Source organism: Camelus ferus, chromosome 1 (genome assembly GCF_009834535.1).
Source record: "Camelus ferus isolate YT-003-E chromosome 1, BCGSAC_Cfer_1.0, whole genome shotgun sequence".
Classification (NCBI taxonomy): domain Eukaryota; kingdom Metazoa; phylum Chordata; class Mammalia; order Artiodactyla; family Camelidae; genus Camelus; species Camelus ferus.
This window is the reverse complement of record NC_045696.1, coordinates 82249282-82271037: the sequence shown is the minus strand read 5'-3', so window position 1 is coordinate 82271037 and position 21756 is coordinate 82249282.

The window sequence follows — 21756 nt, the reverse complement described above, 5'->3', positions numbered from 1 at the left end:
ACTATTTACAATAGCCAAGACATGGAAACAACCTAAATGTCCACTGACAGATGACTAGATAAAGAAGTTGTAGTATATTTGTACAGTGGAATACTACTCATCTATAAAAAAGAATAAAATATTGCCATTTGCAGCAACATGGATGGACCTGGAGATAGTCATTCTAAGAGAAGTAAGCCAGAAAGGGAAAGAAAAATACCATATGATACCACTCATATGTGAAATCTAAAAAAAAAAAGGCAAATGAACTTTTATTTACAAAACAGAAACAGACTCACAGACAGAAAATAAACTTACGGTTACTGGAGGGAAATGGTGTAGGGAGGGATAAATTGGGAGTTCTAGATTTGAAGATACTAACTAGATAAGTAAGTTTCTACTGTACAGCATGGGGAACTATATTCAATATCTTATAGTAACCTATAATGAAAAAGAATATGAAAACAAATATATATACGTATATGTATGACTGAAACATGTTGCACACCAGAAATTGACATAATATTATAAACTGACCATACTTCAATTTAAAAAAAGCTAATTCTTTGTATTTTGCTTTTATAATTTAATAAACTATTTTGGAGATCTTTTCATGTTAGGATGTAAATATCTATCCAATCTTTAAAATAACATTGACTCTATGGAATATCATGGTTTATGTAGTCAGTCCTCTATTCACTCTTCAGGTAAATGTTTTGATGGACATCTTTGTCTGTGTATGTGTCCTCTTTTCCCAAACTGCCCTTAATCTTCCTTTCGATGTGATTTCTCCTGACCAAAATATTGGTAGGAATATTCTACCTGCATTTTATGAGGTTAGGCCAGGGCTGATAGACTTCAGGCAGTAAAGCTGAGCTGGTGGGGACTTTTGCAAGCCATACACATGTGCCTTTATACCTGTGAGAGTTTAGCTGTCTGAAAAGTTAGAAGAAGCAGAACACACAAGAGACTGCCTCCTTTCTGACATCAGTTGCAAGTTCAGAGGTTCAGACCATACTTAGGTTTGATAATTTGCCAGGAGAACTCACAGAACTGACTGAAAGCTGTTATGATTATGCTTTAATACAGCTAAAGGATACAGATTAGATTCAGGCAGAGAACAAAATATACAGGGCAGAGTTCAAGAGAGTACGGAAGGCAGAATTTCTGTTTCCTCTCTCCATGGAGTCATGACACTGTCACTTTCTTGGCACTGATATGTGACAAAATGCATTGAGTGTCCCCAACCAAGGAAGCCAAGCCTAGGTAGGTATTTGCCCAAGCCTAGGGGCCCAGTCTTTATCTAGTGGGTAAAGGTTCCAGCCCTTCAGGAGGTCCACTGATACAGCCTCAAACCCCCCACCCTACATCATTGGTGACTATCTGCTGGCCCAGGACCCCCAGGCTAACAAAAACTCTCCTGCCAGGAAGCTGAGGACAAGGCCAAGCCTCTTTTTGCAGTAAAAGTTAGACTCTTTACTACACAACACCAAATGGAATTGATTCCTTTAGACTTTTCTAGAGAAACATCTAATTAACAATGTCTAATATTTTCCCCAAAGAAAGTTATTTAATCAAACTAAATGGAATGACCATAAATTTGCTCAATAGCAAAAAGTGTTCTTGACAGCAATCAGCTCAACATGCGGGAAAGAGAAGACCGTGCCAGGACCCTGGTCAAATGGTCTCCCCAACCTCACTCCTAGCCTTAACATGCTTCCTGTGACAAACAGCAAACTGCACCAGACACATAACTTCTCCTCGGGCTGGAGACTCTGAAGGGAAATAAAATCCTTATGTTTATGAATCGTTTACACTTTAACTTGTTAAATTTCACAGTGGAAATTCTTTGGTTCTCTCCTTCTTTAAATCTTGGGGGCTGGTAGGGGATAGTATACAGAAATTTATACTACTAGGTATTTAAGACATTTAACATAAGCACAAACCTAGTTTTGGGCCAGGAAATTGTCAATAATAATTTTGGCTTTAATAATACTCCATGGACCATACTCTTCCAGACCTTGAGTATTCAGGTCACACCAGATCCACAAAGCTGCCTGGGGCAACCCCTGACTGGAGGTTTGGGCTGCTCTAACAGAATACTATTGCCTGGGTGTCTTATAAACACAGAAATTCATTTGTCAGTTCTACAGGCTGGGGAGTCCAAAATCAAGGTACCAGCAGATTCAATGTCTGGTGAGGGCCTGCTCCCGGGTTCGGAGACAGCCATCTGGATCTCACTATGTCCTCAAATGGCAGAAGGGGTGAGGGAGCTCTTGGGGGTCTCTTTTCAAAGGGCACTAATCCCATTCATGAGAGCTCCACCCTCAGAACCTAATCACCTCCCAAACTCCCCACCTCCAAATACTATCACACTGGGAATTCAGTTTCAACCTATGAATTCTGGGGGGACACAAACATTCAGCCTAGAGCAGAAGGGATCTCTCAGGCTTTTGAATATTTTGCCACACTTCTGCTCTGATCTAATATGATAATAATAATGCAATATAATAATAATAATAATAATAAATACTGTATCTGCTGCATCTCTGTTCTGATCTAATATTACCTTGTGTGCTTATCTCTGCAACTAGAGTGTAAAACTCCAGCACAGAAGGGCACCTCATACCTTGGTATATAGTGCACATTGCCCAGCACAGCGCACTTTGATGATAACTGCTGATGGAACACATAGTGGGTCTTCAATAAACATTTGTTGATAATAAAACAACTTATATTTTTGTAGGTTCTTTTGCAGTATTTATTTATTGGATCCCCACAGGGCATATTGTTACTTTGCTCTAAATTTAGACAACAAGCTCCTTGACTCTCCTCTCCCCCTTCTTGGGTACCACTAGTTCCAGTAAAGCCCTCAAGAAGAGCATTCCATACCTATGAATCACATATCTTCTGCACTACACTGACAGGGTGATAGTAAACATGATTAAACGGAAACAGAAACAACGTGAAAGAACTCCTGGAGTGTGGGAAAGGAGGGATTTTACCATTGGGATTTAGCTCTGGTTTTTAACGTATTTTCTTCCCTCACTGAGAAAGTATGTAATTAACCTCAAGAACCAATGCACAAACAAAACCTACTGACTTTTTCGTTCCTTAAATAGGCTTTATGTGTTCTATTAAATGAAGCTAGACCTTTTCTGGACTGCAATTACCACCAGTTCCCAAACTCTGTGGTGAGAAACAGTATCGTTTACACACAATACCGGGTTTCTGCACATAATTACATGAAATTAACGCACTGTTTTGGGCATGACTGAATGAAGACCATGTTCTGCCCTAAACGAACCCTTAATGATTAGCTGCTGTTGTCTAGGAAAACAGTGGAAACTTTGATGTTAATTCAAGAAAAACGTGGTCAGGGGACTATTCCCTTGATTGCTAATGTGACACCTAGTGTTTTGGGGTCAATTTTCAGAGTAATTTGTCCTTAATAAAAGTTTTTTAAAATCCAGTTTTAAATATATTCTTAAGGCTTTGGGGACAAATGTTAATTAGATATATAAACATTCCTTGTAATCTTTGGCCTCATATCCTTTTTCCCCAGCATTACTGAAGCTCCAGTTGTTTTATCGGGTAAATAGTCTGTAAAACAGGGAGGGTTGTTGACTCTCTTTCAATGGTACTCTTGTAAAACAGGGTAGTGTGTCAGGTGCATGCTGTGACTTGAGTCTGGTCCTACTGACATGGGCTGAAGATCTCTCCCAGAGAAGAGATTTGGGGCAGATAAAAGCCCTCTCTCACTAAGATCCTTGAAGTACAAACAGTTCTCACTCTAACAATGCTAAGATGTTATTTGCCTTGTTTACTCCCATACTCTCATGACTGTACTTGACATGTGGAGTTTTCCAGAGGCTACAGGACATGTGATGTCACAAGAGATTAAATGAAGAAGCAGGAGAATCCAGCTGTCTTTTTCCAAGCCAGACATTACAGAGATTGATAAAAATGCAAAACAATGACATTCTTCTCACTAAATGTTTTTGAAAATGAATTTTTTTAATAAAAATATGTTACTTCTATTAACATGCAATGGGTTTATTATTTTTTAAATGAATTTATAAATACTTTTTAAATTCTGTTTTAATTTCTAACACAATAAATATTGACATACATTCCCATTAGAACAAGTGTTTTTTTACGGTACCCAATATATTTTAAGAGCAAAATGGATCCTGACGCCAGAAAAGTTTGAGAATCACTGGTGTAAGAGAAACAACTTTGAACTGAGATATCCCTGCTACTTACTAGCCACATTTCCACGTGTCCCACCTCGAAGAGTGTGCCCCCACGCACGCTGCGCACACACACTTACACACCAATCAAGCTTTTTCTCATCTCCCCTTAAGGAAAGAAAAACCCAGTTTAATTCAATAAGTAAATATGAAGTGACTCAAGAAAGCAATTAAAGGAAATAATTCCTACAACTAAGGGGGAGGAAACCAGAATGTGTGACCCCCAAACATGCTTCTTTGCCAAAATTATTTTGAGCTGAAGGCAATTAAGAAGCAGCAAACAGAAGAAAAGCTTTCTCTCCTGTCCACCTTTTCTGCCTAAAGGTAGGATACAAATTCTTGTTTACTGGAGATGATTCTCAACTCTTACTAGCCCAGGGACAGCACTTGAGGAATCTGCAAGCAGACCTTAGCTCCATTAGTTTCTTCCCATGTAGTCTGCCGCCCTTGGAAGCCTAAAACTGCTTTCTTTGTCTTGTCATTTTCTACAGATTTATTGGTTTTTTGTTGAAGATGCTATATAAGCAGGAGTTCTAAGCCACCTTTTTTAATTGTTATTTCTCTTTCCCCAAGTTTCTCCCATGCATTTACAAGATTTACATGTTAACAAACTTCTGTTTGTTCTTCCCTTACTTATCTGTCTTTGTTGCAGGAGCCCCAGCTGAGAACACAGAAGGGTAGAAGGAAAGATTTTTCTTCCCCTACAAACATACTTAGTTTGGATATGGAAGCAAGGAAGGGAAAGTGCAAAATAAAAACTAAATGCAAATAATTTTTGCCTTATTTGGTATCATGCTGTATTTGCATGCATATTCAACTGTATTTGGATATTCAAAAATTTCAGTTTTTCTATTAGCTTATTATGGGTGCTTTAACCCCTTTGTTTTGAATATATACAATTTTCTTTTCTTTTTCCTTCCCCAGTTATACTAAGGTATATTTTCATTCTTTTTTGTGGAGGGGGGAATAGGTAATTAGGTATATTTATTTATTTATTTACTTTAATGGAGGTACTGGGGATCAAATCCAGTACCTGGTGCATGCTAAGGATGCACTCTACCACTGGGCTGTACCTGCCCACCCTAAGGTATATTTTATCACAATAAACTGCACATATTTAGAGCACATGATCTGATGAATTTTGACCCATGGACATACCCGTGAAAGCATCACAAGATAATAAACATATTCATTATCTCCCTGAAGTTTCCTCGTGCCCTTTTCTAATTAATTCACCCCGACTCCTTCACTCCTCAAATACTAACCTGTTTTCTGTTCACTATAGATTAGTTTGCATTTTCTAGAGTTTTACATAAATGAAATTATACAGTATGTACTCTTTCACATTATTTTGAGATTTACCTGTTGCACTTATCGTTGGTTTGCCCATTTTTATTGCTGAGAAGTATTCTATTGTATAGAATCAGTAAAACCTGTTTATTCACTCACTCATGGATGGCCATTAGGTTGTTTCCAGGTTTTGACTACGTACATTTGTGAATAAGTCTTTGTGTGAATATGTTACTGATCCTTTCAAGTAGGGCCCCAGCAAGGGTCCTCCTGCCTAGTGCTGACTGAGCCAATAGAATGAGACTGAGTTAGGTTCAAAAGCAAAGGAAAGCTTTATTCTTTGAGGAGAGAATGAACAAGTGTGAGCTTGACCCTACAGCCCACGTTCTGTCCATAAGCAAGGCTGCTTTAGGGGGATCTCATCAGCAGGGAGAAGGCGGAGTTCTGGCGGGGCAGAGAGTTCTCGCGGGGCAGAGAGTTCTCGCGGGGCAGACTTCTCGCGGGGCAGAGACTTCTCGCGGGGCAGGCCTAGCTGGACCACTCACAGCCCCAGATCATCACGCCAGGCTCAGCATCTCTGTACAAGGCCTACCAAGCTGAGGTGTCCGATGCAGCCTTTTCACAGGAGGAACGCTGAACTACAAGGTGCGAGCCCTCTGCGGCCAGTACCCTATGAAGAAACTACAGGAAGCACAAAGGAAAAGAAAAAAGGTTAGACTTTATTTTATTACCCAGATTCTGTTTTTCTTTCCCTGGAATCATTAACAAGCGGATTTTGCCGGTGACAACCCCTCCTCTGTCTTTTGCTCCTCATTTTGAGAGGCACTCGTTTTGTAACCGCTGCCTGCTGATTTCTGGCATCATCTTAACCCTGAGTAGAGGAGCAGAGCTTCTCCCCAGCTGCTTTTAAATGTGTTTGATTGTCACCAAGCCTTAGCCCTAACTGTTCGCATCCCTAAAGTGATTGCCATTTGAAGTTTTACAGATTCTGTTACCTACCTGGGTCCTTGGCCTGTTTAATCAATAGAAATTGATAAGAGGACAGGATGAGAAATTCAGGCAAGGCTTTACTGGAACTAGTGCTACAGCAGGAGGGAGTGAAAACAAGAAACAGGTGCCCTTGCTTACTTCCCAAGGGGAGGGCAAGCTGGTTCCTGAAGTGGGTAAGAACAGGGGTGGGTCCATGGGTGGGGCAGGAGGCATAACTTAGGTGGTCTGCCCACCCCCTTGGTGGTGCTGTGTGCAGAGATTATGCGCAGGTCCCTCCTATTGCTCCTGGCACCTCAGAAGTGGCAGTTGGTTTGTGGCCTTTTTGTATTTTATTGTTCTTAATTGCCCCAACTGTGCATGGGTGAAGTTATTTTTAGTTCCTTATAGTTTCTTCGTGTTCTGTTGCTCAAGGAGACATTTGTCCAGGTGCAAACACCGTGGTAAAGGGTTGCAGGTCCCAGGTCCCAGCCTGTCTTATAAACTTATAACAAAGGACGCCAGACAATTTAAGATACACAGCCCAAATATCAGCAAGAGGACAACGGTGATTAAGCGGCCCCAGAAATGTAGAAACCAAGGGGTAGTGGGAAGGACCTGTTTTACCCAGCTCTAAATTTGTTAGGTCAGATTAGGCTGGCTGGCTTCTGGTAGCCAAGCTGCTCTTTTCCAGTGGCCTGTCTGCACTTTCTTCAATCAGGCCACTTGAATTGATGTAAAATCAACATGACTAACTGGCCAGTGCACAGGCCCCTCTCTTGTCAGCCAACAGATTAATCTAGGGCCAATTCAGTCATTTAGGACCATACTGACCAGTGAGCCAACAGATTTTTGTTTGGTGTTTAAAGATTTGGGCTGCTTCACAGGTAGTTTGCATTTAGGGGCTTACCCAAGAACATGTATCCTCTTTCTAAGCACACTGGCCCTATGCCATTGGCTTGAATCCTCAAAGAGTCAGTGCTCTGTTGTTTGTTTGTTTTTTTTTTTTATCCATGTAAGTATACCTAGGGCCCTCCTGGGGCACCCAGGTGCCAAACTCGGCTGCGCTTTCCCTCGTCGGACTGCCGGATTAACACGTTGTTGATGCTGTTGGTCCATGAGTGTCACAACTGAGACTAGTTTCGACTTCAACTTATTTACAGTTTTTGCCTGCTGAGAGGAGGAAGGTCTTTAGTGCTTCTCAGTTATTGGGGTTCCTTTTAAATGTGTGTGATTGTCCTTTCCTATTTCAGGTTGGATGTGACAAATGTAACAATTAGGGAAGTCCATTATTCCTGAATATCTCTGGTCACATTATACAAGAAATTTGTTTGCCATGAGGTGACAGCAAATTCCTGTTGAAGCCGCATGTTCTGGCTTTGTCTATTTTTTCCTTTGCATAGATTGGGGAATAATTGAATAGATCTGGCCTTCAAGGTATGAGGGATAGTTGTCAAATTACTGGTTCTAGGACTGCCCTTTTGGCAGCTGCATCTACCTTATTTCCTTTATGACCTCTGCATTCCCTTTTAGTGACCCCTACAGTGAATCACTGCCACCTTTTTGGGAAGCTGTGCTGCTTCTAAGAGTTTCGGTATGCTTCACCTGTTTATTCTCTGCAGGAAGCGTACCTCTTTCCTTCCAAATAACCCTGTATGCATGTAGGATGGCATATGCATACTATGCTGGGAATCTGTGTAAACACTGAAGATCTCTGTCCTGAGCTTCAAGGCTCAGGTGAGGGCTGTCAGCTCCACCTTTTAGGCAGGGGTCCCTGGGGATAGGCTTCTTGTTTCTATTACCTGGGTCTGGGAGGTTACTGCATATCCTGCCAGCCTTTTTCCCTCCCTCATAAAACTGCTCCTGTCTGTGAACCATTCCTCTTCAGAGTTCTGGGAGGCTCACTTCCTAGGCCAGGACAACTGGAATAGATTGTCTACTGTTTCTATACCATCTTGTTCCAAGGGCATCCAGTAATGCTGGAAGGCCAGCCACAGGCAGTGGGCAGACATGCATGAGTTTTAGTCTCCAATCCCTAGTGATGCCACAGTATGCTCCCCTCAAGTGGGCACAGACCAGATGATTCTGGGGGCTACACTCTGTGCACACTGCACCTGGGTTTCTGGGCAGAGTTGCTCTGAATTTGGCCAAAGACTGCTGCCATTCTTCCCCTTCAGAGTGTACTCAAAGACTAGAGTTGATCATCCTCACGGAAACCTCCCAAAGCTTCTGTCATTTCCCCCTGGAGCCTGGTGGATACATGCAGGCAAAAAGGCCATGGTCCATCCCATCAGGGTTGCCAGAATTTGTTACCTATGCTTTTGAGTTGGGTGCCAACAAGGATCCTTCTGCCTGGTGTCACTCATACCAATAGAATGAGACCGAGTTTGGTTCAGAAGCAAAGGAAAGCTTTATTCTTTGATCAAAGAATGGAGAGGTGTGACCTCATGCTCTAAAGTACTTGCTCTCTCCGAAAGGCCCTTGGCAGGGTTGCTTCATAGAGTTTTCATCTGCGGAGGGAAGGGGTGGAGTTCTTGCAGTTCCAGCACTATCGTGTTGCTCCCTACACTTCAGACTGAAATGCCAGGTGCAGCATCTCTGCACATGGTATACAGTCACCTTGAATTGAGGGGTTGAGAGCAGCACTTCTGCACATGGCCTGCCAAGTTGGGTTGTCGGGAGCACAGTTCTTCGCTGGGAGCTCTAATCCAAAGTGTTAGGTGCAAAGCCTCTTTACACGGCCACCTATAGGCAAGTGAAACTAGATTAAGCACAAAAGAAGAGGTTAGACCTTATCACCTAGATTTCATCTTATTTTTCCCAGAGACCTCAGTGGGCTTTGCTAGTGACAAGTATGTTTTTCTTTCTCTCAAGTGAATACTTAGCAGTACAATGGTTAACTCATGAGACAGATGTGTGTTTAAGTTCGTAAGAAGTTGCCAAACTGCCACTGCTTTCCAAAATGGTCACACCGTTTTACATACTCATCGGCAGTGTGTGAAAAAGTTCCAGTTGTTCCACGTCCTTGCCAACACTGTATGGTCAGTCTTAAATTTTAGCCAGTTGGAAGTGCATAGTGATAATATGTTACTTTTGCTCTACCTCCTGAGGCAGCATGACAGCACTGTTTTCCTAATTTTCTAAATATTACTCATCATTTAAGGCCAAGCACAATATAGCATGTCCTTCAATGAAATATTAAGCAATTGCAAGTAAATCAATAAGTCCTCTGTTTATGCTGATATGGAACAATCTCCAAGATGTATTAAGTGAAAATAGTGATATTTAACATATTACAGTGCTTTCTACGTGCTAGGCGCTGTTCTAAGTATTTAATATGCATTAGCTCGTTTAATCCTTAACAACCTTAAGAGACAGGTACTCATACTTTCCTCCATTTTAGAGACTGGAAAACAGTCTCAGTAACTTTTGCCCAAGGTCACACTGGTAAAAAAAAAAAAAAAAAAAATGACAGAGCCAAGATTGGAATGTTGCAGCAAAGTGTGTTACGGCTCAGTGTTACAGCTAGGTTGTGACAGCAACCTGGATCCTGGCAAGCGACCAAGCAGCACTTGGAAGGTTGGAGAACTCAGGTTTATTACACCGGCGGGCCCAGAGGAGTTAACACTCCAAGCTCTGGACCCCGTCTGTAGGTTTACACAGGCTTTTATAGGCTGCCAGTCTACACTTTGCAGTATCATATGCAAATAAGGTGTAACAAAGTTGACTAATTAGGAATGAGCTTTGTAGAAATGGACTGATCAGGAGTGACAGAAATGGGCTAACCAGGAGTGAGCTCCATGCAAATAAGGTGCTACAAATGGACCAATTAGGAGTTAGCATAGGGAACCAATAGAATCTTAGTGGTAAGTTCTGCTTTTCTAGAAGCAAGCCGTTTCAAAGGCAAAAAGCAAGGTAATGCTGCAGGGCCAGGGAACTGGATGGTGCTGGCAGGAGAGCAGTGGCCCTGCTTGGAGGTCCTGCCGTCTTTTTCATGGGGCTTCCCACCTCAAGAACACAGGCTTCAGAATCTTAGCTTTGTTTTTCTTCCAGTTTTATTGAGATACAATTAACATACAGCACTTAATAAGTTTAAGGTGTACAGCAATGATGATTTGACTTACATGATGGAATGATTATCATATAAGTTTAGTGAACATCCATCATCTCACATAGATACAAAAGAAAAGAAAAAAAAATTTTTTTTTGCTTATGATGAGAACTCTTAGGATTTGCTCTCTTAGCTTTCATATACAACATACAGCAGTGTTAATTATATTAATCATGTATATTATATCCCTAGGACTTACTTATAACTGGAAGGTTATACCTTCTGACCGTCTTCCTCCAATTCCTTCTCCCTGCCTACCTCCTGCCTCTGGCAACCACAAATCTTATCTTTTTCTATGAGTTTGGTTTTTTTCTTGACATATACTTGACCTACAATACTGTCTTAGTTCCTGGTGCACAACATAGTAATACAGTATTTCTGTACACTATACAAAATGATCACCATGATAAGTCTAGTTACCATCTGTCATCATGTAAAGGTATTACATTATTATTGACTGTATTTCCCTCTCTGTACATTTCATCCCCATGACTCATTTATCGTGCTCCTGGAGTTTGTACCTCTTCATCCCCCTCATCTATTTCCCTCAGCCCACTACCCAAAGCCTCGGCTTTTAGTAGTTATACCATACTACCACTCTGTGTTTCAAGGCACAGAGGTAGCTACATTTGTAATTTTAAAGGGGGAGAATATACCTACTCACATTTACATATGCACAAAACATCTCTGAAAAAAGGATACAAAAAGACAGTAATATCGATTGCCTTTGAGGAGGGAAGTTGGAGTTAAAGTATAGGGGAGGAAGGAAGGTCTTTGGAATTTTTAACTTTTGGAACTTTGAACCTTTTTACTCCAAATGTAAAATAAAATTTAAGTAGTACAAAACAACCCACAAGTCCAACTTCTTTCCAAAGTGCTTCTCAGACACTCAGTTCCAGACCCATGTTGCCTAACGACTGACGTTTGGTTGTTGCCTTGTTTTTCACGTAACTTGTCTTTCTTAACCAGATTATAAACACTCTGAATGATGTACCACCTTCATACTTACAAGTCTTAGAGTTCCCTGCAGTGCTCAGCACAGTACTGGACATCAGCAAATGCTTAATAAAACTTGTTTATTAACTGGTAAGCCTGTTCCCGAGAAACTGACACACATCCAACTTTATGTAGCAAGTTATCTTTTGTGACAAGAACATGCGGACTGAGTCAGCCAAGGGGAAGAGGATCAGGCACACACTGATCACCAAGAGAGAAGCACTAAAACACCTCTTTTTAAGAAAAATTTGATATTTTATATTTGAAAAAAAATTGAAGCAGTCTTCATGAGAAATAGAAATCCTTTGCTGGATTCCCTACAAGTATTTTATAGTTTGGAGTTGTTTTTACTTGTTTACATGATAGAGAGAGCACAGTTGTCTTGTCAACATCTGCCTGCCCGCCGGGGCCCCTAAGAACTTCATCCAGTTGGGAAATCACATGGAATGGAAGATTTTTCCATGATGATGTAATCTGTCTGTCTCCTTTTTGGATAAATTGGTGAAGCTGAGCATTTGTAGAAAAAAATCATTTAGAATCCCAAGGTATTTTACAAGTGATCAGTAAGGGTAATGAGTTACTACCACATAATTGAAGAGATAGCCAGCCCTTCTGAAGGTGAAGGTGATTATGACCAAATAAAAAGCTCAGGACCTTTGTTTCCAATTTTGAGAACTAAACTTTTGGGATAAATCTCTAGTATAGATCTTAAAATTGGTCCAATTTTATTTTTCAGTAAGAGTAGTTGGTATTACAAAAACAGAACTTAAATGTTTGTATAGAACACCTAGAGGAAAACATAGGCAAAACATTATCTGACATACATTTAAAAAATTTTCTCCTAGAAGAAATAAAAGCAAGAATAAACAAATGGGACCTAATGAAACTTACAAGCTTCTGCACAGCAAAGGAAACCAGAAATAAAACAAGAAGAAAACCTACAGGAATGGGAGAAAATTTTTGCAAGTGAAACCGACAAAGGCTTGATCTCCAGAATATATAAGCAGCTCAGCTCATACGACTCAATAAGAAAAAAATAAACAACCCAATCCAAAAATGGGCAGAAGACCTAAACAAGCAATTCTCCAAGGAAGACATACAAATGATCAAAAAGCACATGAAAAAATGCTCAGTATCACTAATTATCAGAGAAAAGCAAATCAAAACTACAATGAGGTATCACCTCACACCAGTCAGAGTGGCCGTCATTCAAAAATCCACAAATGACAAATGCTGGAGAGGCTGTGGAGAAAGGGGAACCCTCCTACACTGCTGGTGGGAATGCAGTTTGGTGCAGCCACTATGGAAAACAGTGTGGAGATTCCTCAAAAGACTAGGAATAGACTTACCATATGACCCAGGAATCCCACTCCTGGGCTTGTATCCAGAAGGAAATCTACTTCAGGATGACACCTGCACCCCAGTGTTCATAGCAGCACTATTTACAATAGCCAAAACATGGGAAACAGCCTAAATGTCCATCAACAGGTGACTGGATAAAGAAGATGTGGTATATTTATACAATGGAATACTACTCAGCCATAAAAACCGACAACATAATGCCATTTGCAGCAACATGGATGCTCCTGGAGAATGTCATTCTAAGTGAAGTAAGCCAGAAAGAGAAAGAAAAATACCATATGAGATCGCTCATATGTGGAATCTAAAAAACAAAAACAAAAACAAACAAACAAACAAAAACAAAGCGTAAATAAAGGACAGAAATAGACTCACAGACAGAGAATAGACTTGTGGTTACCAGGGGGGTGGAGGGTGGGAAGGGATAGACTGGGATTTCAAAATTGTAGAATAGACTACACTGTATAGCACAGGGAAATATACACAAAATGTTATGATAACTCACAGAGAAAAAAATGTGACAATGAGTGTGTATATGTCCATGAATAACTGAAAAATTGTGCTGAACACTGGAATTTGACACAACATTGTAAAATGATTATAAATCAATAAAAAATGTTAAAAAATGTTTGTATAGAACAAAATCAATAGGTAGAAACATTTCCCATCATTTGAAGAGATTATCATACAAAATTTGCAAAATATCTCTGCCTGGGTCCCTCCAATCAGAAAAACTGACTGATTCATGCACAATGCTAGCAACAAATATCCTGCTTTCTAGGCATATTTCCATTCTTTTAGGGTCAGCAACCCTTAACTTATAGGAATGAATAACTTAGAGTAAAATTTCAGATAATGAACAATTTAGAAGTTTCTGTTTCCTCTTAAAGATGATCTTACTCTCTGAGGTCCTTCCAGCTCTTAACTTTCTTTGTGACAGATGTAAATTATGAGTAAAATTCCATGTTTAAGTTTAGAAATTGTCAGAGGAGAAATTTTTATTTTATCCCAATTTGCATTTAAACTTTTACAAAATGGTGGCAGGGAATGTGGCCACCGTTTCGAAAGCCAGATGCTGTTCTGACTTTTCTTTTTATTGTTTTGGAGAACAAAAGATTGTTCTTCTGTTGGGAAAATCAGAGCTGATTTTATGTTCAGATATACTGAAGAGATAATAACAGCTTCCTTGCATAAACCACCATTACTTCCAACACCAGCCTTCCTTTCCTTTCTAATGTTTCACAATTTCCACACGTTTCCAAGTTATTGACAAGCACGAAGGTTTGCTATTTAGATGGATATCAAAACAATTTGGCAGTAGGAGTGTCCTCATAAACTGAGTATCATAAAAGCACAACCGAGGAAATCTGCTACTTGTGATGGAGCAAAATCTTTACTTGAGTCTTTGAGAATTTGTCTCAACCAGATTACTTAAACAAGTCCTCTGTGTAGCAGTCTGAGTCGTAAATATTTGTTTATCCTCTGGCTTTGTTTATCGGAATAGGAAGGCAATGAAAACGTTCTTTTACAGTAATTTGCTTTACCAGTCCTTTTTCATCAGAGCTGCTTCCCTTCTCAAAGGGAGTCACACTTCTTAACTTCACATTTTTCCTTCTCAGAGGGATGAATAGGATTCTGTTTCCACATCTCTGAAGCGAGCCTGTGTGTCTCCTCTTCTGGACATTTACCCAACTCAGGCCTGCTCACCAGATTGTTGGACATTGAAAGAGCCTGATGGGGTGCCAGGATACTTTAGGAATCTCAGCCGTGCTCATGGCCAAACTCTTGGCAGGAAACTGGGCTGAGCTTTCCAGGCACCAGGATTGGAGGCCAGCAGCCTGGTGTCTTTTATGACGCCTGGCTTCTCACCAGGCAAAGGTGGAGCTCTGTGCCATAGCCAAGATTCTCCCCACCCAGCTCTGTTGTGTTGGCTAAGAGGGCTATATCCAGTAACCTCCCAGGTGGCCATCATTTTTAAAATACTGTGTATTTGAAATTTATCTCATCATTTAAAATTTCTATTTAAGGTATCTTATTATGCACATAATATGTTTAATAGCACGTGTATAATTTATAAATAAACATAGAGCAGTAATTTTCACATGAAAATATTTTCTAATGGGAGTTCAGAATAAAAAAGTTTGGATACCACTGCTCTATGAGTGAAAGCTCTGGAAAGGGTCTCTATTGCCATTTTCCCAAAAGCAGTTAAACATCTCATGTGCAGGATTCAAGCACCAACTTGAAACAGTACCAAGTAGTCAAAGATGGGACAGTTGGAGCATTGATGCCAACAATGGATTAAAATATATTAAATAAATTAAAAAGTCATGAGTTCATAGTGATATGTCAAAAATAATCTCATTGGTCAACTTTGGAAGATGTTAGTGAAACAACTAATTATTCTGAGAAGAATCAAGCACTGAACCTGCCTTTCCTTTGTGAGATGTACTGTCACACGCGAGGAATAGTAGACTCAGAATATTGTCATTTGGTAAATCTCAAATGAAATAAGATGCAGGCTATGACTATCGATAGCCATTAACATCACAAGAAGAGAGAACTGAACAGGATGTGCTTCCTGCTGGGAGGGCCAACACCATCTTTGTGTAAAGTGGTCCTGCCAAAATATCAAACCTGAATCAGAGGAAGCCCTAGACCTTATAACAAGGTTTTAGGAAATAGAGGCTGTGGAACATATTAACACCACCACAGGAATTCAATAAGCAAAATCAAACTGGGAGACTCGACAGGAAAGATAACCTGTTTTCTGAAACAAATGTATTTTGAGGAAAAAGAAGGGGGGAAAGAACATATGATTTAAAAGAAACCCAAGGCCCAGAAACCAAATGCAACATGTGGGCATTTTTAAAATTCTCACTCAAACAAACCAACTTTTCCAAAAACAATGAGACAGGGAAACTTGAACACTGACTGGACAATAGATATTGCTTAGAATTGTTAATGTTTTAGGTGTGGTGATGGGTTCATGATAATTTTTTGAAGGTCTTTCTGTTTTGGAGAAACATTGGTGGATGAAATGATATCATAGCTGGCATTTGCTTCAGTACAACCCAGGATGGGGAAGGAGAAGCGGACAGCATAACTGAAACAAGAGTAGGTATGAGTTTGTAACTGTTGTAGTGACACAGTTAGTGCACTCAGGGTCATTGTTCTAGTCTGTTTCCTTCAGTATATATTTGAAATTATCCACAATAAAAAGATTTTTTAAAGGCTTATATCCAACCACCATCTTTCATCCAATCACCATCTTTCTTTGTATTCCTAAATCGCACACCAGAGATAATGTTCCTCAGAAACAAGAATTTCAAAGGCTCTAGTGGAATCCAACAAAATTAGATGAAATAGACCAATAAATCTCTGCTCTAATTTCACCTCTAAGGAAAAGCCAAGAAAAAGAGGCCATGATTATCTTGGTCATTTTTCCATACAGGATTTCTGCTCTAGAAAGGGCAATCCTGTAGCATTTAGTGCAATTAAATATTTCATACAGGAACCATGAAGTGTTGTTGAAGCAGATGACCCTTGCTGTATGCCCCAATGTGCTAACTCACTGCTCCTCTCCACCCTCACCTGACCTCTGGAGGACTGGCACGGTGGCAATGCTGTAGACAGGCTTCAATGGATCCATTCATCAAAATACTTTGAAAAGGAGACAACTGGGTGTTTAACCCAATTTTGTTTGTCATGTTTTAAAAATATTAATGGTTGCTGGGCATATAATAATGGCCTGTTCATTGTTCAAGTGTTGACTGAATGGTTATTTGTGCATGTAGGATTTTATAGGATTTACACTTGTGCTTCAGCAGAGAGGACATCCTAGTCATTCACCAGAACATGGCCTAGATGGAGAGACAACATGATTTAAGGGGCATAACCTCATTGTGATAGTGGGAGCTGCCATACCTTTGGTTTCCTGATATTATAACTAAAATGTTCCAGTACTGGTGCTCTGAGGACTGAACTGGGTATATTAGTTGCCTACAGCTGCCATAACAAAGATGCACAAACTGGGTGGCGTAAAAAACAGAAATTTATCATCTCACAGTTCTGGAGGCTGGAAGGTCAAGGTGAGGGTAGGCTTCGTTCCTTCCGAGAGGGCTGTGAGGAAGAACTGGTTCCACACCTCTCCCCTAGTTTGTGGTGGGGTACTGACAATAGTTACTTTACCTTGGCTCATTGAAACATCACTCTGATTTCTGCCTTCATGTTCACATGGTGTTCTCCCTGTGTGCATGTCAGCATTTCAAATTCCCTTTTTATTAGGACACCAGTCTGGATTAGGGCCCATCCTACTGACCTTATTTTAACTTGATTACTAGGCCCTATCTCCAGTAAGGTCACATTCTGAGGTACTGAGGGTTAGGACTTCAACACATAAATTTTGGAGGGACATAATTCAACCCATAACATGGGGTGACCTTTATTTCGCCAGGCTCCCTGGCCTTGAGGACGATTGCACTACCTTGGACGCTGAGTTTTCCAGGGAAGTCAGTGGGCTTCAAGGCCCCAAGATCTCCTCCTTTTTCTGTTGGCTCAAAGGCAGACCTCCTGGTCTTGCTCCTGAAGCTTTCTCAACACGTGAAGCTGTGGCTCAGATTGCCTGTTCTGCTTCTTGGCGGCCTGAGTTTGTGGCTGCTACTTCCCTATCACTGGAATATGATTCTCAGCTCTCTCCTTTCACTGCAGTAATCCTTAAAGCTGTAGAAGAGATTGTCCCCTGCCAACAAACACGGCTTTTTGGGCCTAACTTCCAGTGGCCTGGACTTACACTGGCTGTTACATTCTTTGAGCCACAAGGTAGTCTGCTCCTTTGAGGGACTTGGGATATATTTCCCGGATCTAGAGAAATGTGGGCAGGTATTGGAGTACTTCTCCCATTGCCCTTGAACTCTTCTCCAGGGATCCACTTTCCTTCTTTCATTCAAGACATGGTACATTCTCTGCTTTTTAGTGTAAACCAGTTCCCCTAAATCAAGGGCAGCCTTCATCATGTCTTTGTTTGAGAGTCTTCATCTTGATGCTCTAGGAATTGGTAACTTCCCAAAATTCCCTACCTCATTTTCCAAGACTTTGAGGTCTCATGCACATGGAAGTCCTAGCAACCTGCCAGGATACTCAAGATTTCCCATGGCCAGTGTGCACACCAGGTATCCATCTAGCTTTCAATATATGAGAAAAATCTTTGCATAAGCATCATTCCTGTTTGGAATCTGCGTCCAGAGCAAGCAAACAAAGGAAAGCCTTACCCTTTTGAATATGTAAAGTAGGCTTCCAGCTAGATTTGCTACATTCTTAATCATAGTGCTTCCAAAACTAGAACCGGAAAGATGGCAGCTATGGACTTAAGTTCCCTTAGCCAAAGAGTGCCCAGCATCGTTACATAGAGCTTCAAGAGGCTTATGCTCACCCTGCATTTTCTAAGAGTAGACAGTTATACTCCAGCACCACACAATAGTAATCACTGCATGATGAGACCTCAATTTCAAGAGAAAATGAGTAACCTGGGGAGATAGGACCAGGAGCAGAACATAGAAAAGGCTCAGAAATTCCAGTGGCTGAGACCTCGGTGTGGGAGTGAGGAGTGGAAGAGGGTAAGTTCTGCTCCAATCCACTCAACTCCCACCTAAGGCTGTGTGTGAGGGTGAGAAGCTTGTGAAGCCAGACAGACTTGGGTTCAAATCCCAGTTCTGTCTCTTACCAGCAGTACCAGTCTAACTGTGTCTTTGCCTCAGCCTCCTCATCTGTAAGATGAAAGTTATAATAGTGCCTGCCTCACAGGTCTGTTGTGATGACTACGTGAGATAGTATGTAAGAAGTACATGCATAGGGCTTGATCCAGAGGGAGCACTCAGTAAATGTTAGCCATCATCATCTTCATCATCACTGTGAGTACTCAGTCCCAGGTGCCCTTGTGTCCTAAGCTCTGTTCTGCTGAAAGAACAAAGATCAGTCCTTTGGCCTTAGCTGCTTGTATTTATGGACAGAGAATTCCTCTCTCTAAACTCAAATTAGCACCTTGAGGTGGTGTTATCTTATGAAAAACATGCTGGCATGTTTCTCCCAAAGGCCAGGGCAGAACTGCCAGATTTCTTTGGCGTTTTATAAGATGGAGGTGCATTCTCCAATGTTCCATTTCATCGTTACCCTCTCTTCACACCTTCAACAGTTTCAGTGAAATATGGCTAGCTCGTCGAGCTCACCAAATAAAACTAAACATCCACAAAATTGAAATTGTGTTCCAAAATGCGTGGCTGGAAGGCCTCGAATCCAGAGGAGCTTCCTCTAATTGAGAACAGAGATATAGGCAACCTTTCCCTCCTGAGTGACAAGGGGGACACTCTAGCTGCAGCTGCCCAGGCAGAAAGGCTGTTACCATGGTTTCTTAGGCAGGAGTGGGGGCAGAAATACCAGTTTGCACTAATAGGTGGAAAAGATAAGATCTCACCCTTTTTTCTCATAATGTGTTTTTAGAAGGGCAACAGCAGGTGGATAGAAAGTAGGAAAAACTGGTGACAAGAAAAACTAATGCATCAACCCCAGGGACAAAAGAGCAAAATCACTGATTTTTTCTATTATACTAAAGAATTCCTAAGTCATCCCAGAAAATCACCTGACATTCTGGCAGTTGCTTATATTTGCAACTGACCTTTCCTCTTCTTGACTGACTGGTTTTGGCTCTCTGGCTGGTCCTTGATTGCCCCAGAGCCTCCTCTGGGCTCTCCCTACGTGGGTGAGCTGGAGGATATTAGCTCTGTGGTTGATTCGCACGGCGACCAGCTGCAACTTGTTTTCCCTCTGAAGCATGTTTCTTCTTCCAGTCGAGAGCACCTGGCATTATGACCCCAAGGTGTGGCGCACAGCACTTATCTTTGATCGGGATTTGTCCCTGTTATGTCAAGGGGGATTTTGTTTAGTTAAAAGTTGGGGACATTTGATTATTAATTTTTTTGTGAACGTCTGCTGCATTTTTGACTAGACCCGAGAGGGGGACACTTCAGAACAGCACCTGTGCAAAATGGTGATTAATGTCAGTAAGTGTGTGTGTGTGTGTGTGTGTGTGTGTGTGTTAGCAGTGGGATTGGGGGTTGGGGGGCAGCCACCGTGGTTTGCGTTGGCTGAATAACAGGGGCTAGGCTGTTTTTCCCTCAGTATTTCCCAGGCACATTTTCAGGCATTTCATCTTTCATCATTTTCCAAACCTGCTCAAAACTGCAAGGTATTTAGAACCTTCCTTTAGGTGATGAATTTTAGAACCTCCTTTCTATTGTAGGAAACATACCTCTGACATGAGGAGGCAAGGACAGGAGGCACTAAAATTCAGCTTGATTCCCCTGGAGTCTGAAATCCAGTTCTTAGAACTATACCGAGCACCAAAGACGTTATTTCCTTTTGTTGTTATTACACTTCCAAGATGCTATCCTTATGATCATGTCTAAAACTACATTGTAGGTGACCCGAAGGCAAGCTCTCGTTTTATCTGCCACCATTTCTATTGTGCTCTAGTCACTATGACTTCAGCATCCACTTCATCAAGCATGTTACTACTTGACTTCATTGTGCTAGTGCTCTCAGATTCAAAAGGACACAGACCCTGTCCCAGGGGTGTAAACGCTCTCAAGGAAGGCAGGAAGGCAAGCAAAACCCCACAGCAATGAAACGAGGGTGGCTAGCATAGATAAAAACAGTCAGAGAGATCTCAGGTCAGCATAATCTTGCAATAACTGTCCTCACCCTCATAAGACTTGAAGCCCCCTTCTCAAAACAAACATCTTGGAACACCCCTTAACATCCTGAAGTGGAATTCCCAGATTATATAGTCTGCTTACACACTTCCAAAAAACCAGTATAATTTCTTGTCATATAAAAGAGAAAAGCAGGGAAACTAACCTAGAAAAAGTCATATATATTTTAATATGCAAATACTCCAGCACAGCTATACTGTACAACATATGAAAAGTCTGCTGCTTCTACCCATTTATATAAAAATGTTTTATTTCATTTTATGTATATTTAGTATGATTCTTTATTATATCAATTTAAATTGTATGTGTTGTTTATATTCAATGTAATTTTGAGTTTTTAAAATTTTTGACCTTTTGAAATCAGAACTAAATGAGTATATTGTACAGATTATTGTGAGTTTTATATAGGTAGATATAGACATGATTAAAAATGCAGATTGATATGATGTGTTGATTTAGTGACTCAAATAACATGAAGGGAATTAGTATTTATGATGTGATTTTTGGCCTTTTTTGTAATTATGGACAACTCAAAAAACTTTGGAACAGAAAAACTCAATTTTCCCTCAACTTATATCCTAGCTGAATATCTGGAAATTTCAGTCTGTGCCAAAAACCACATAAGAGAAAGCTTTTCATGTTGAGTTCAGTTCTGTCTTCTGCTAATTATAATTCATCTTAATGAACTCCCAGCAAAACACTTTAAAATTGCGTATGAGGCAATGTAATTATCTGTTGACAGGACAGTCCACACATTGCAGGAAGTCCCTGATCCCTGGAACCACCCCAAAATCCCATAATATTCTCTAAACAACCTTACAACCCCAAACCCTCCACAGGTTCCAAAAAGCCCCCGAGGAGGCACCACTGTCCCCGCTGAGAATCCCTGGTCTAGATCCCTGCTAGCTCTGAAATTCAGTGTTTCTATTTATATACACTCTATCCCCAAACTTACCCTAATTAATTATGTTTAATGCCTAGTGGGTGCCTTGTCAATGAGATAGGCAAAGCAAAACTTGTATCTTGTTCCTTTACA